At 35.8% G+C, this 16,617-nt stretch overlaps 1 protein-coding gene across 1 annotated transcript in view; it reads left to right on the plus strand.

Moving 5' to 3' along the window:
- NAV3 (neuron navigator 3) overlaps nucleotides 1–16,617 on the plus strand; it is a 1,126,484-nt gene that overhangs the window by 15,219 nt on the left and 1,094,648 nt on the right. The gene's annotated exons all lie outside the window — the stretch shown is intronic.

A 16,617-nucleotide genomic window follows, 5' to 3' on the forward strand; every position in this document is an offset into this window, starting at 1 on the left:
CATTAGAAGTTGGTTCTGTGTTGTGCTGTGACCTTAATAGTGTCTCAACCCCCAACTTTCCCTTTCACATGGGAATATTGTAGGTCCTTTGGTCTGAATTCTCTCTGCCTTTTATCTTAACTTAGTACTCAGAAGAATTCTTAAGTGCGTCCAATAAACTTAGGAACTTGACCTTGTGGAGTTAATTCTGTTCCTCGATTGTGTCCTGATAGACTCTGAATGGGATTTTGATTCAGATACCTCATTACTAGAGAAAGTACTGACTTTTAAAATATTGTTCAGCTGTTGTTCTTCTGTTTTTATTTTTTTATTGGAATTTGGACTGGTTCTCTTCCACCTTTTGCCTCCACTGGCTTCCTGCCTAAAACTAGAAATTTGTAGATTTCTGTAATATAACTTTCTACTGATAGCCACAGCTTCAGGCCTTACCTGAGTTTTTTGTTGATCTCCCTCATTCCGAAACTCTACCAGCCTTCCCCATTCTAAGGCAGTTTCTGCATTTAAGTTTCACATGCCAATGAAATCCTTTTAGGTACTGCAGAACATAGTCTAGCAAAAACAGCTTTTCCCAAGGATGTTATAGATGGAAATCAATAGGAAGATGAGAAAATGGTTTGGAAAAAAAATAACCAATCTGTTGGCATATTGCCAGTAATATTTCTTTTTTATGAATCCTTGATTTAAAAATTATAAAAGAACTATATTTAACATATTATATTTTTGTGTGGAGGATAAAGTTTTTGTACTTTCTGTGTCTGATGATTCAGAGAAGGAAGTTAATTAGACTCCACCCGCCCCCTGAGAATTTTGTTAGATTCAAGATTATCTTGGTATAAGATGACTTGATAGCTTTCACTGATCCATACCAGGATTGTATTATCTTGGGAATTGAAATTGAATCTTTTTGGTCTTTGGTATACATGTTTGCCCTTTGAAGCATTATCTGGGTCTCTTCTATAAACCATTTAATATTGCTCAGAGATTCTTTTTTTTAGGGCCACATAAATGGCTTTATCAAGAGTTGAAGGATAAAGTTAGAACTAACCACTATATATATATATATATATATATATATATATATATATATATATGTATGTACGTACATATATGCACACATATTTACATTTATGTATATATACTTTTCATATGTACACATGTATGCAATTATAGTTATGCACACATTACATAGATACATGATATATTAATAGGTACATAATAGAAGTTAATGTACAATGAACAAATAGTGTTGAATTTGGTGATAGACGGCAAAGGTCAGATTTTTCTATTTTGATTAGGGAGACAAGTTAAAAAATTCCAATCAAATATCACTCAGTTTCTAGAAGCAAAGAATGTGTTGCATCTTGGAGACCATTCAGGAACTTTAGTTTACTGAGTTTTAGCTTTATTATATCTATATATAGATATAGATATATAGATATATCTATTTAGTTTTTTTGCAAGGCAAATAGGGTTAAGTGGCTTGCCCAAGGCCACACAGGTAGGTAATTATTAAGTGATTAAGTGTCTGAGACCGGATTTGAACCCAGGTACTCCTGACTCCAAGGCTGGTGCTTTATCCACTATGCCACCTAGCTGTCCCTATTTTTTCTTTCAATAATAGTATTAGTTAGAATACCCAGTCTTTTGAATGCTTAGTTATCTTTTTTATTGATAATTTATTTTTCCAATTATGCTATGAAAGATTTTTAACAATCATTCATTTGCATATATTTAAGTTATATAATTTTCTTACACTCACCATTCCCACCTCCCTCCCTCAGTGGTCAACAGGCTAGTGAACATTGTACATATACACTTAGGTTTAACATCTTTACATATTAGTCATTTTGAATATGAGGAATTAAGATTAAGGGGAAAGAAAGAAAACCATGGGATAGGTAGGAAAAACATTTGAGAATTTTTTAAAAAAAGTTAACATAGTATTCATTTAGATTCTGTGGTTTTTTGTTTTTTTCCCCCTTTTCTTCTGGATGTGAAAGGCATTGTCCATAACAGGTCTCCCAGGTTTATGCTAGCTCTCTGAACTGTGGAGAGGAACTGTATCCATCATAGTTGATCAGCTCACAATGTTGTTGTTAATGTGTTCAATATTCTGTTGGTTCTGCTCTCTTCACTTAGCATCAGTCCCTGTAATACTCTCCATGCTTCTGCAACCATTCATGGTTTCTTATAGAACAATAGTATATGATAACATTCATATACTATAACTTTTTCATTCATTCCCCAATTGATGGACATCTCTTCAATTTCTTAATCTTTGCCACTACTAAAAGAACTGCTACAAATATTTTGGGACATGTAGGACTTTTATAATTTTTTATGATTTCATCCAGTTGTAGGCCTAATATTGGTATTGCTGGGGCAAAATCTATGATCAGTTTTATTGCTCTTTGTGTATAACTCTATATTGTATTACTCTCCAAAAGAGTTGGTTCTCTTCATAACTCCACCAACAATGCATTAATGTCCCAATATTCCTACAACCTCTCCGGTATTGATTGTCTTAGATTTTTGTCATCTTAGCCAATCTAATAGACATGAGGTGGTACCTCACGGTTGTTTTAATCTACATTTCTCTAAGCAATGATGATTTGGAGCATTTTTAATATGATTTTATCTTTAATTTCTTCATTTGAAGACTACCTATTCATGTTCTTTGATCACTTATCAATTGTAGAATTATTTGAAAACTTATAAATTTGATTCAATTCTCCATTATATTGTAGAAATAAGGCCTTTATCAGAACCCCTAGCTGTGAAATCTGTTTCCCAGGTTTCTCTTTTCCTTCTAATCTTGGTTGTATTGGTTTTATTAGTGCAAAAACTTTAAAACTTTAAAATAGTCAAACTTATCCATTTTGTAATTTATAATGTACTCTAATTCTTGTGTGGTCATACATTTCTCCTCTTTATATAGATGTGACAGAGTATTTCCTGATCTGTTAATTAGGTTCTGGTATTGTTCTTTATGTCTAATCCTGTATGCATTTTGACCTGATTTTGGTATAGAGTATGAGATGTGGGTCTATGCCTAGCTTATGCCATATTACTTTCCAGTTTTCCCAACAATTTTTGTCAGATAGCAAGTTCTTAACGCAGAAGCTAATATCTTTGGGTTTGTCAGACAGTTGATTACTATAGTAATTTACTACCGCTTGTTTTGTGTCTATCCAAATCCACTCTTCCATTACACTATTTCTGAACTGGTACAGGGTGGTTCTGAGCCTGCTACTTGATAGTATTGGTTTAGATCTGGTAGAGCCAGGCCAACCTCCTTTACATTTTTTTTCATCAATTCCTTTGATATTCTTGACTTTTTGTGGTTCTAGATGAATTCTGCTACTATTTTCCTAGTTCAATAAGATAATTATTTGATAATTTGATTGATATGGTAGTGAGTAAATAATTTAATTTGAATAGAATTGTCATTTTTATTATATTAGCTTGGCCTAAACATGAACAATTGGTGTTTTTCCAATTATTTAGATCTGACGTTATTTGGGTGAACAGTCTTTTGTAATTGTGCTCATACAGTTTCTGCGTTTTTCTTGGAAAGTAGCCTATCAAGTGTTTTATCTTGTCTGTAGTAACTTTAAATAGAATTTTTCTATCTCTTGTCCATGGGCTTTGCTATTCATATGTAGAAATGCTGATGATTTATGAGGATTTATTTTATATGCTGCTACTTTGCTGAATTTGTTGTTTCAAGTAGTTTTTTAGATGATTTCTAGGGTTCTCTAAACATATCATCATTTTTTCTTTCTCATTGCCAATTCTAATTCCTTCAGTTTCTTTTTATTCTCTTATTGCTACAGCTAGCACTTCTAATACTATATTGAATACTAATGGTGATAATGGGCATCCTTATTTTGCCCCCGATCTTATAGAAAGTACTCCTAGCTTACCCCCATTATGTATAATATTGTTGATGGTTTTATATGTGTATATATATATATACATATATATATGATGCTTATTATTTTAAGGGAAACTCCATTTAATCCAAATGCTCTTGTGTTTGTCATAGTAATTAATGCATTTTCCCAAGGTTTTCAGCATCTTTTGATATATTCATATGGTTTCTGTTGGTTTTGTTATTGATATGTTCAATTATGTTGAGTGTTTTCCTAATATTGAACCACCCCTACATACCTAGTATGAATCCTACCCAATCATGGTGTATTATTCCAGTAATAATAACTGGTGAAATCTCTTTGTTAGAATTTTCTTTGACTGTTTTGACTCTTTCTGGTTTAGGTATGAGCACCATATTGGTGTTAATTTGGTCAAACTACTATTTTGAAAAATGCTTTGTGTAGAATTGAAATTAATAATAATAATAATAATAATAATGATAATAATGTTTGTCCTTCATTCTTGAAGAAGATCATGACATCAAGGTGGTGATGTCAGGGCAAACACATGAATTACATTTCAGTGAGGGGATGCTATGCTAAGTTACCAACCTCACTTTCTCCTCTGGAGTCCAGTGGCAAGATATGAATCAAGATAACTGGAGATGGCCCTGGATATGAGGCAGTCAGGATTAAGTGACTCACCCAAGATCAAACAGCTGGTAAGTGTTAAGTGTCTGAGACTGGTTTTGAACTCTTGTCCTCCTGACTCCAAGGCCAGTGCTCTATCCACTGCACCATCTAATTGTTTGGTAGAATTTGCTTATAAAGCCATCTGGACCTAGAAACTTTTTCTTAGGGAATTTATTGATGATTTCTTCAATTTCTGTTTTTGAAATGTGGTTATTTAAATATTTTATTTCTTCTATTAATCTGGGTAGTTTATATTTTTGTAAATATCATCCGTTTCACTCAGGTTGTCAAGTTTGTTGTCATACAGTTAGGCAAAATAGGTCCAAATAATCTCTTTAATTTCCTCCTCATTGGTGGTGAGCTTACTCTTTTCATTTTTGATACTGGAAATTTGGTATTCTTTTTTTATTTAAGGCAATGTGGTTAAGAGTGACATGCCCAAGGTCACACAGCTAGGCAATTAATGTCTAAGGCTGGATTTGAACTCAGGTCCTCCTGCCTCCAGGGCTGGTGTTTTATCCACTGTGCCACCTAGCTGTCCCATCTTCTTTTTTTTAAAATCAGATTAACCAATTTTTTATTTTTTATTGTTTTTTTTATAAGACCAGCTTTTAGTTTTATTTATTAGATTAATGGTTTTCTTGCTTTCACTTTTGTTAAACTCTCCCTTGATTTTCAGAGTTTTTAATTCAGTATATAATTGGGGATTTTTAATTTATTATTTTTCTAACTTTTTGGTTGCATATTCAACTCATTGATCCCCTTTTCCTCTACTTTATTCATATAAGCATTTAGAGATATATAATATCCCCTATTAACTGTTTTGGCTGCATCCCGTAAATTTTGGTCTGATGTCTGGTTGTTATCATATTCTTGGATTAAGTGGCTTATTATTTCTATAATTTGTTGTTTGATCCACTTTTTGCTTTATTTTTCCATGGCCCTTTATTATATGTTATTTTATTGTATCATTATTTAGAAATCATATGTTAATTATTTCTGCCTTTCTGCATTTGATTGTAAAATTTTTTTATTTCCTAGTACATGATCAATTTTGATATAGGTGCCATGTACTCCAGCCACTCTTAACTAAGGTATCTAGTAAAGCAAGGTCACTTTTGATTTAATTATGTATAGAGACTCTAAGTATAGTAAGTATTGGGTCACCTTGAAGGTCTCTCTTAAGAACTTCAGACCTGATTGTAAGGCATGGGAGATACTGGCACAGGGCACCTAGCATGGGGTGCCCTCATCAGAGAAAGTCCTGAGCTCTATGAGCAAGGCAGAATTCAAGTAGTTCAAAGAAGATACATAAGTTTAGAGTAAACACCTGTTTGTGCCTGACCTGAAGTAGAGCATTCTGAGCTTGTATTGTACATTGTAATTTGTCTTAAACATAGTGATATCATTTTGACCTTCTTTGATAATGAAGGATAAGAAACCACTTCTAAGTACAATTCCTTTCAACTATTTTCAACCCATTAACTATCCTAAGAGAAATACAATTCTTTTATTTTTTTAGGTTTTTGCAAGGCAAATGGGGTTAAGTGGCTTGCCCAAGGCCACACAGCTAGGTAATTAATTAAGTGTCTGAGACTGGATTTGAACTCAGGTACTCCTGATTCCAAGGCCGGTGCTTTATCCACTATGCCACCTAGCCTCCCAGAGAAATACAATTCTTAAGAGGTACAAGTGTTATCTTCCCTCGTAGGGATGTATACAATTTAACATTCTTGACTAGCATTTTTTATTTCCCCTTTCTTTTTTTTACCTTTTTATACATCTCTTGAGTCTTGTATGTTAAGATCAAATTTCCTGTTCAGTTTGGTCTTTTTATCAGAAAACTTTGGAACTCCTCTGTTTCATTGAAAATCCATCTTTTTCTCTGACATACCGAATTTTCAAGGGTAGTAAATTGTTAGTTGTATTCCGAGGTCCTTTGCTTGCAATATTTTCTCCTTTGTTTGAAAATTCTGTTATTTGGTTATGACAGTCCTTAGAGTTTTTATCCTGGGGACCTTTCTGGAGGGATGCTATGTATACTTTCAAGGATTATTTTTTTTACAAGGCAGTGAGATTAAGTGAGTTGCCCAAAATCACAACTATGTAATTCTTAAATGTCTGAATCTGGATTTGAACTCAGGTCCTCTTGACTCTAGGGCCAGTGCTCTATGCACTGTACCAAGTAGCTGCCCCAGACTATTTTGTTTTCTTGATCTAATACATTAGGACAGTTTTCCATGATAATTTCCTGAAAGACTTTTTCCAGGCCCTTTTTAAACTAGATGTTTTGGTAGTCCAATAATTTGTAAACTATCTGTCCTGGATCCATTTTCCAGGTCATTTGTTTTTCCTAAAAGGTACTTTGTGTTTTCTTCAATTTTTTCAGCCACTTGGTGTCATTTGATGATATTTTGGTGTCTTATAGATTCATTGGTTTCTATTTGTCCAATGCTAATTTTTAGGTTTTTATTGTGTTCAATTAGTTTTTGTGTTCCCTTTTTTCCCAGGAGGTTACTTTTACTTTTCATTGAGTTATTTTTCTTTTCCATTTGTTAATTTTACTTTGTGCAGATTTGCATTCCTTTTCCAGTTGGTTATTTTTTCACTTTTAAAGGAGTTGATTTCTTTGGCCAATTTTTCATTATTTTCCGGCATGGCCCTCATTTCTTTTTTTTTTTCCATTTTTTTCTTCCTCTTTGGTTTTTAAAATCTTTTTTTTTAAAGCTTTTCTATGGGGTTTTTGGATTTGAGTCCAATTCATAAACTTCTTTGAGATTTCCCATGTTGATAATTTGTCACTGCTTTCTTCTTCTGAGATGGCATTATTATAATTTCTATCTGAATAGATAGTTTTCTATCATTCATACTCTTTTGTTTTTTTTGCCATTTTGATGGCTGACCTCTGCTCCTTGGGTATAGGGAATATAGTCCCAAACTTTTTGTTCTGGAATTGGGGTTTGATCCCTGGCTTATCACTAGTGGGTCAAGATGCTGCCTGTGCAGACCCAGCTCTACCTATGCAGTGGTTTGTTCCCAACCCAGTACCATCTATTGGCCCAGTGTTCCCAGGGTTCAGACTTTGTGTGGGGATGGGACCTTTCCTGATGACCTGCTATCTAGCTACTCGGATCTGGCTTTTGACTAGCTATGGGGACCTGCCTTGAACAGTATCTAGAAGACTCCTGCTGGTTTTCCCATTTTCCCACCTTACAGGGCTTTACCTCCCTCCCTCCCCCCCACAAGAGATAGACCTTCAATGAAGATCTTCCGTGATGTCTACAGCTGAAAACTTGTTTCAGTTTGTGTGCATGTGTGTTTGTGCATGTGTTTGATTTGTAGTTTTAATGTCCGTGTAGAGGCTTCATTTAGCATTGTATAGGGAAAAGCTCAGAAATTATTCTAGCTTCACACCACCATTTTGCCTCTTTCCTGGAAGTTGTTCCTGAATGCTTAGTTTTCAAAGGTTTTATAAATTCAAAATAGTGGCATTCAGTCACAGGTCCAGGAAGTATTTTAGTTTTTGACAACACTTGAATTGAATATAAGACACATAATTAAACTTATTTTTTTCCTAATGTGTAATGTTTGTCTTTCATTTTCAAAGAAGATCATGACATTGTGGAGGTGATGCCCTGACAGGCACAAGATTTGAATTTGAGTGAGGGGGTTGGGGATGGGGGCTGTGCTTTCACCAGCCTCACTATCTCTTCCAGAGCCATCTGCGTCCACTGGTCAGATAGGAATCAGAATGTCTGGAGATGATGTGTGTGAGTGTCTCTCCCCTTCCCTCCCTCTCCCCTCCCCCTTCCTCACCCCCTCTTTCCCTCGCTTACAATGTCATGCCTGTCTGTGTCTCTGTCTCTCTGTCTTCTTTGTCTGTCTCTCTCTGTCTCTGTCTCTCTCTCTCTCTCTCTCTCTCTCTCTCTCTCTCTCTCTCATGTTTAATATTAATTGTGGAGAGTTTCCAAAATCTTCTGCATTATATTTTCCTAATTGAGAGAGATGTTAAATTCTCCACTAAGGAATCCTAAAACTTTTCTGAAGGTGTTTGATATGTGTTAGCTACAGAGACCATTTAATTTAGGGCAGATAAATGAATATTACTTAAGGCACAAGAGGTTGCTTTAGAATTCTGCTGTTACCTTAGGTTTTTCCCACTTTAGCTCTAATAATGTTGGTTCAGGTTGATTCTGATATGATAAATGTCTATTTATTTATGTAAGTAAATTTATTTGTCTTAGGAGCTCAGGCCTACATAAACCAGAAAATTTAAAAACCTCTTTTTTGTTTGTTTTATTTTGAACTCTTTCTTTTCTTAAGAGCCACGATACAGATTGCAATTTTTCTTGAATGCCTTTCCTGGAAACAGAGTTTGAATGAGACTTAGCAAGATTCTGGAATCAAATGTTTTTTTTTTTTTCAGTTTTTTTTTTTTTTGCAAGGCAATGGGTTAAGTGACTTGCCCAAGGCCACACAGCTAAGTAATTATTAAGTGTCTGAGGCCATATTTGAACTCATGCACTCCTGACTCCAGGGTCGGTGCTCTATCCACTGTGCCACCTAGCGCCCCTGGAATCAAAGGTTTTAACTGGTAAATTTTCCTGTGATTGAATTTGAAAAGAGAATAATGCCACATTATAGGGTTACTTAGTGGAAAAACACAGTATAGGAAATATTTTTAATCTCTTTATAAAGAACGATTTAGAAGCTCCAGTAAATTTTGACCTGGGATGATTTTTTTTTGCATATATGTACACACTAACCACGGTGTGCTGGGGTTGTATTGTTTTGGGGTCCCTGAAAAGTCAATCGGTGTGAACCATTTGATCTTAAAGTAGGAGTAATTGCCAATCTCCTTGTTTCCATTTTCCAACATGTCACTTATTGATTAATTCTCAGGAATCAAATTCAGGAGTAAAATGTGACTGCTACGTGGGGACCTTTCCTTGACTCTGCTAGTTGAAATGCTATTGGGGAGGGGGCAGCTTTGATAAAGTTGACCAATGATCTTGGCCATTCCCACACAGAGACAGGCTTACATTTGAGTTTAGTTCATATAATTTTGGGAGAAGAACCAGCAGATAAACCATTCCAAAATGTAGAGACTTTGGCTTAGTCTTGGGGAACATTTGAAGTCTGGGGATTTTTTCCTGAGTACCAATTAGTTTCAATGATACAGTTGATGCCTTTAGTGACCATTGATATTTCCAATGTGTTAGAATATTATTGTTGTGTGATAGATGTCTGCTATCCTTAAGAATGAATTTCTCTGACAATACATTTATCTGTATTCAGGGTCAACTGAATTCAGTAAGTGGAGATCTTGAAAGGCCTTCAGAAAGTATTAACTGTTATTTTAGAACATGACCATGACCTTTAAAAAACTCAGGATTAGTTTTACAGCAAGGTAGGGCCATTATAACATATACGGATATCTTGGGTGAGTTATGGTCACCTGCCTTATGATGGATGGTTATGCTATTTTTCTGGTAGCAATAAAACACTATAGAGTGGTTTTTCTGCCCAGTGATGTAAGCTTAAATGCTAACTTTTTAAAAGCATGCACCTTGTACTGTCCTTGATTCACAATAGAATTCTTATTAGTATCCATTGTTCTATTGATTCTGTTGCTATCAGTAGTTCTTATAGAGAGAAAGGTCAGGTACTGTCTGATACATGTATTAAAATCTTTAACTTTTATTTCTTGACAAAAGTAGTCTTTTCCTTCCCCTATATCCTCTGCCTCTCTGATCTGTAAAATATTTTTTTTGCAAGGCAATGGGGGTTAAGTGGCTTGCCCAAGGCCACACAGCTAGGTAATTATTAAGTGTCTGAGACCAGATTTGAATTCAGGTACTCCTGACTCCAGGGCCAGTGCTCTATCCACTGAGCAACCTAGTCACCCCTGTAAAATAATTTTAAGAGAAGCATTTCCATGACAGAATTGGTCATGGAGTCAGGAAAACAGGAATTAAAACTCCACCTCCAATACTTAGTAATTGTATGACCCTGGGCAAGTTACTTAATTCTTCCTGTCTTAGTTTTTATTATCTGTAAAAATGGAGATAATAGTAGTATTTAACAAAGTGGTTTTGTGAAGATCAAATGAAATACCACATATAAAACATTTTTTACAACTTAAAATGCCATGTAGATGCCAGCTATCATGAATAATATTATAATTGTTTATAAAGTTAATCTGTATAAAACTGCTTTGGGAGGGAAACTACTTCTTGAACTTTCTCCTAAGTATATTAAGGGGGTGGAGACATGAGATTAGTCTGAGACCTTGTACCCAGAGGAAGAAGAATATGCAAATAGAGAGAGCAGGGGAATTTGAAGATTCTTGAGTGTAGTCCCCAATAATGAGGAATATTAATGGAAAAATGAATATATTTTTCATCCAAATTATCCTTCTAAATACAAATCCAATTATCTGGGGCATCCCCAGATGAGCATCATCTGTGTATCATAGTTGAGAACAGTTATCTTTGAATTGCTATACTCCATTCTCAGAAATTTCTTTTAAAAATATTATATTTTTTGACATAGGTAAGTGACCATGTAGTATACTTCCTTGAAAAGTTTTAAATTTTGTAGTTCAGTTATTTCATTTGTATCTGATTCTTTGTGAGTTTTTTGGCAGAGATACTGGAATGATTTTCCATTCTTTCTCCACCTATTTTACAGAAGAGGAAACTGAGGTAAACTTACTTAAGGTCACACAGCTAGTAATGATCTGAGGCCAGATTTGAACCCAGGTAGATGGTCTCCTTCATTCCTGACCTAATCTATACCACCAGAACTGCCTTCAAAATTTTAAAATGAAACAAACATTAGAAACTTTATTGCAATTGCCAATTAATTTTGTAAGGCACTATTTGTTAAAAGATTGGAAAATCATACTTTATCTTTCAAAATAGGGAACTGACCTTTTTAAAAGATTTAACTTGGATTTTGTTACGTACTATCCCTTGAAATAGTGTGTGCTGAATCAAGAAGACCTGATTTGGAATCTTGTTTCAGACACATATTAACCACATGACCCTGGACAAATGACTTAATGGCACTAGTCTCAGTTTCCCAGTGGTTAAAATGGGGATAATAATGACACCTTTATCATAGTATTGTGAGAATTAAATGAGATAATATTTGTAAAATACTTTGCAGCTTTAAATGTTGTCTATTATTATAATTGGCTGTATCATCACTTTTATTATCTACCTTCATTCCAAATAATGCCAATGTCTTCCCATGTTTCTTTGATTTCTTTATGTTCTTCATATATGTTCATATGACATCATAAGTTTCTGTTATTTTAGGAATCTTTGTTCTATGAAATTTTGGTGGGTGTGCAGTTTACATAGATTCACAACTAGAATAAAGCCCTATGCAAATGGCTATCATATCTGTAGAAAACACAAGAGAAATGAGGTACTCAGAAACGATGGTAGAGTGGAAAGCATTTGTGCAGATATTTTGATTTTCTTATTTTAAAATCATGTGCATTGCCTATGTGCTTCGATTGTCTTTGTAGATGCGTAGCTCTATAGCCTTGCAAGCCACACAAGTGGTGATAAATATGAATTGTATATGAGGGCAGTTGTAACCTATATTATGTTAAGCCTTTGATGAAATGTTACTGCTTATTTATTTTGAACCTTTGTCATATGAGCGGATTATTGAATATTCCTTGAAATTCAACATAATTTCACGTTAATATCCCAGGAAGAATAGATGGAAATCTAACTGTGGGCTAGACTGAAAATGAGACAATGGTTTAGCTAATGTGAAATGTGTGTTATAAGGAAGTTAGTCAGAGGTGATATTATTGAAATGTTCCATCTATATTATTGACTGATGGTATGTATGCTCAAAGGATCTTTACTTTTGTGATCTGTATCTAGGGGAGGGAGAATCTGATTCTCTTCCTTTCCCCATTTCTTCATATTATTAGATTTTAATGAAAACAAATATATTAACATGCTAAAAACATGGTAGCCCTTTATGAAGTGCTAACACCTTTCTCTGTTGGAATTAAAGGGAGCATAGGTACTACATTAATGGGAACATATGACTATATTCCTGGAAACTTTTAAATAGTAAAGCAGAAGTGAGCTAAGTGTATAAGAGCTAAAACCAATATGGGACAAATCCATCTCTTCACCTTCCCAATCAGTTGTTTTATTTAGCAGTAGAAATATTTGCTCAGAAAAGCCTGGCCCCCATATCCCTCTCAACCCAGTTTAGTAGTTGTAGAGGCAATTAGTAAGTGAGACTTTTGGCAACAAGATTGAAGAATTTAGGAAAGATTTAGCTCAAGTAATGAGAGTTGAACTGAGGAAAGAAGTAGAACTTGGAGTCCCAGTTGGTCTTACAGAAGTACTGAACTGAGCCCCTGGGTTAATTTTGTGAGCAGTCCATTAGGAGAGATAAGACCCTGAGCCCTTGAAATAATAGAAGGGTGAGGACTCCTGGCTGCAAAAGTTTCCTACATGTATGTCTCGCTAAAACTTTAGAATTGCAAAATAAATTTATGCCTACTCTTCCCATGGATGTTTTGTGTATTAGTGGGAGAATGCACTCCAGATTTAGGCTGGAAGTGCTTATTGTCACTATTCTTACCATGTCATCTTGGTAAATAACATTGTTAGTAGTTGACTCTGTTCAGTACCTGACTGCTAATGTAAAGTGGGCTTGTTGGGGTTCCTGGACTCTCATTTTAGAAGTAGGTATTCAAAGGATATCATCTGGAGGTGGGGAGCCAAGATGGTGACATGACATCAAGATTTCCCCAGAAGCTCTCTTCCAAAATACTCCAAGAACTTTAAAATTATGACTGCTAACTAAATTTTAGAGAGGCAGAATAACCCATAGAAAAACCCAGTGAAACAGTTCTTTAGCCCAAGGCAACAGTCTGTTCTACCTGGGCCAGAAGGTAAGGCAACACAGCCAGGATCATGTTGTGTTAGAGGGAATGAGCTCCAGTCTTATTGGAGCAGCCCTCTGGGCACCTGGGTCCCAGGGTTCATGGCAGCAGAAGTGGTATCAAGACTTCCCAACTCAGGGATTGCCAAGCACAATTTGGAAGATCAGAGGGGAAAACTCTTCCAGAGTGAATGTGAATGTGAATGTGAAACCCAGGCCAACAAGGCCATCAATGCAGCCCCAGTCCAGGAAATGGAAGTAGACCTGTGGAGTCACCCAGGCTGCCCAGCAGCTGCTCCTAGAGTGCTCAGGTCATGGGAGGTAAGGAGGGTTAGTAGGGAGACTGTCAAAGTCTTTCTGATATTCCTGGAGTAGTACTCTAGCTTTGTTGATATTCAGACACAGTCTGGGGGCCCCCCGCTGCCATAGACCAGTGAGCCTCCTCAAAGTTCCAGGGCAGAGGAGATCCCATGCTTGTGATCATCCACAGAGTAGAACATAGACCAAGAGAGCAGTCATAAGACCTTGAAGGAACTGATATTCTTGTGGGAGGTATCCCAATAAAAACTCAGAAGCTTAGGAAGCACCCCCAAACCAGGGCACAGACTGGGGAAAATAAGTAAACAGAAAAAAGGGAACCTGATCATAGACAATTACTTTGGTCCCATGGAGGGTCAAAACACACAGTAAGAAGATGACAAAGTCAATGCTTCTGTATCCAAAGCCTCCAAGGAAAATAGGAATTGGGCTCAGGCTATGGCAGAGCTCAAAAAACATTTTGAAAATCAAGTAAGGGGGGGGTAGAGGAAAACTTGGGAAGACAAATGAGAGAGATGCAGGAAAAACATGAAAACCAAGTCAGCAGCTTAGTCAAAGAGATAAAAAAAAAACAACAAAAATAAAACAGGAAAACAACATGTTTAAAACCAGCTTATGTCAAATGGAAAAAGCAGCCCACAAAGTTAAGGAGGAGGATAATACCTTAAAAAAGCATACTTGGTCAGATAGGAAAGGAGATAAGAAAGCTCTTTGGAGAGAATAACTCATTCAAATGTAGAATGGGTCTAAAGGAAGCTGATGACTTTGAGAAATCAATAAACAGTACAATACCAAAAGAATGAAAAACTAAAAGAAAATGTGAAATATCACATTGGAAAAAAATCTGACCTGGAGAACAGAACCGGGAGAGACAATTTAAAAATTATTGGGCTACTTGAGAGTCATGATCAGGAAAAGAACCTTGACTTCATTTTAAAAAAATTTCTATAGGAAAATTGTCCTGATATCCTAGAAGCAGATGGTAAAATAGAAACTGGGAGAATCCACCAATCTCCTCCTGGAAGAAATCAAAAGAAAATAATATGGAATAATATAGCCAAATTCCAGAAATCCCAAGTCAAAGAGCCAGAAGGAAACAATTCAAATATTGTGGTGATGCAGTCAGGATTACATGGGACTTAGGAGCATCTTGATTAAAGCCTCATAGGAATTGGAATATAATATTCTTAAAGGCAAAAGACCTTGGACACAACCAAAAATCATCTGCCCAGAAAAACTGAACATCCTCTACCAGGGAAAAAAGATGGACATGCAATGAAATACAGGTCTTTCAAACTTCCCTCTTGAAACAACCAGAGCTGAACAGAAAGTTTGATCTCCAAGAACTGGACTTAGGTGAAGTATAGAGGGAGGTGGCATAGAAGAAAAAAATATGAGAGATTTGATGGTGTTGAACATGTGTAGTCAGATACAAGAATTTATTTTTTTTTTTGCAAAGTAGTGGGATTGCTTAGCCTGCCCAGGGCCACACATGGCTGGGTGATTGTTGGGTGTATGGGTGGGATTTGGACTCAGGTCCTCCTAGCTTCAGGGACAGTGCTCTGTTTGCTGCACCACATCACACTTCTGAGGAGGGAAAAAGTGAAAGGAGAGAGAAAATAGAATAAATGGAAGTGGGGAGGAATGGATGAAGGGAAATATAATCAGCAATAGTAACATAGGAAAAAATATGGAAGTAACTTTTCTGATGAATTTATGAAAAAGAATGTGATCTGCCCCAGAGACAGAGCGATGGTATCTGAACACAGATTAAAGCATTTTTTATTTCTCCTTCTTCCACTTTATTTTTTGTGAGGATTTTCTACTTTTATGGGGGGGGCAGGGGGAACATGCTTACTCTTACAATAAATAATTACTCTTTAGTAATGTGTGAATAAATAAAAAAAATGCCTTCTGAATCTTAAGGTAGTAGTAATTTTTTGGAGAAGTGTCCCAGAAGTCAGTGTTACATCTAAAACCATAATGAATTTGATAATGAAAACATCTGGAAACAGGGATCCATTTATATACTGCATTGGGCTTCATTGATTACTGCCCATCCCTTCTCCCCTCCCCTGTTAACTTGTATATACATATATATATATATATATATAGTATTATGTGTACATCTCCCTTCTTGAAAGCAAGGACTGTTTGAATCTTTGCAACTTCAGTTCCTAGTTTAGTGCCTCAAACATCCTTGATGCCAAATCATTACTTTTTGCTGATTGAAGTCTAGAAGAGAAAAAAACAATGTGTCTTGGAGATTACAGATTTTGGGTTTGAGGGAACCTCAGGAATCATCTATTCCAAACCCCCTTATTTTTTCAGTAGAGAGAACTGAGTCTTAGAAAGCCCGAGTGATTTTCCAAGCTGTTAGAAGTAATAAGCAAGACCATGGACTGCAATTCCAGTGCTCTTTCCATTGTACCATTTGAACCCTTTGAAGCCAAATAGCCATGATGCCAGGAAAGTCTTGCATGTGCATTTGATTGATCCACTTGGAAAACACTTCTGTGCCCAGATGGCTCAGCATGTCATTACCAGTACCTGAACTCTCTCCAAGTCCTAATTCTCATTTTGCTTTGACTAAACTAACTAGACTTAAGTTGTCCATTAGGAAAAAAATAGTGCTTACCTAATAATTTATATATTTCCTTTGAAAACAGAAAGTGTCATGTGAATCCTGAAAGAACAATGACAGTTATCTCCAGATGAGCATCTCCCTTCTCACACAGTATATATTGAGCCCTTTTGTGCAGCAATATGGAAATCACATATTTATAGGATTGGGAACCAA

The sequence above is a fragment of the Macrotis lagotis genome, chromosome 2, assembly GCF_037893015.1.
Source record: "Macrotis lagotis isolate mMagLag1 chromosome 2, bilby.v1.9.chrom.fasta, whole genome shotgun sequence".
Taxonomy (NCBI): domain Eukaryota; kingdom Metazoa; phylum Chordata; class Mammalia; order Peramelemorphia; family Peramelidae; genus Macrotis; species Macrotis lagotis.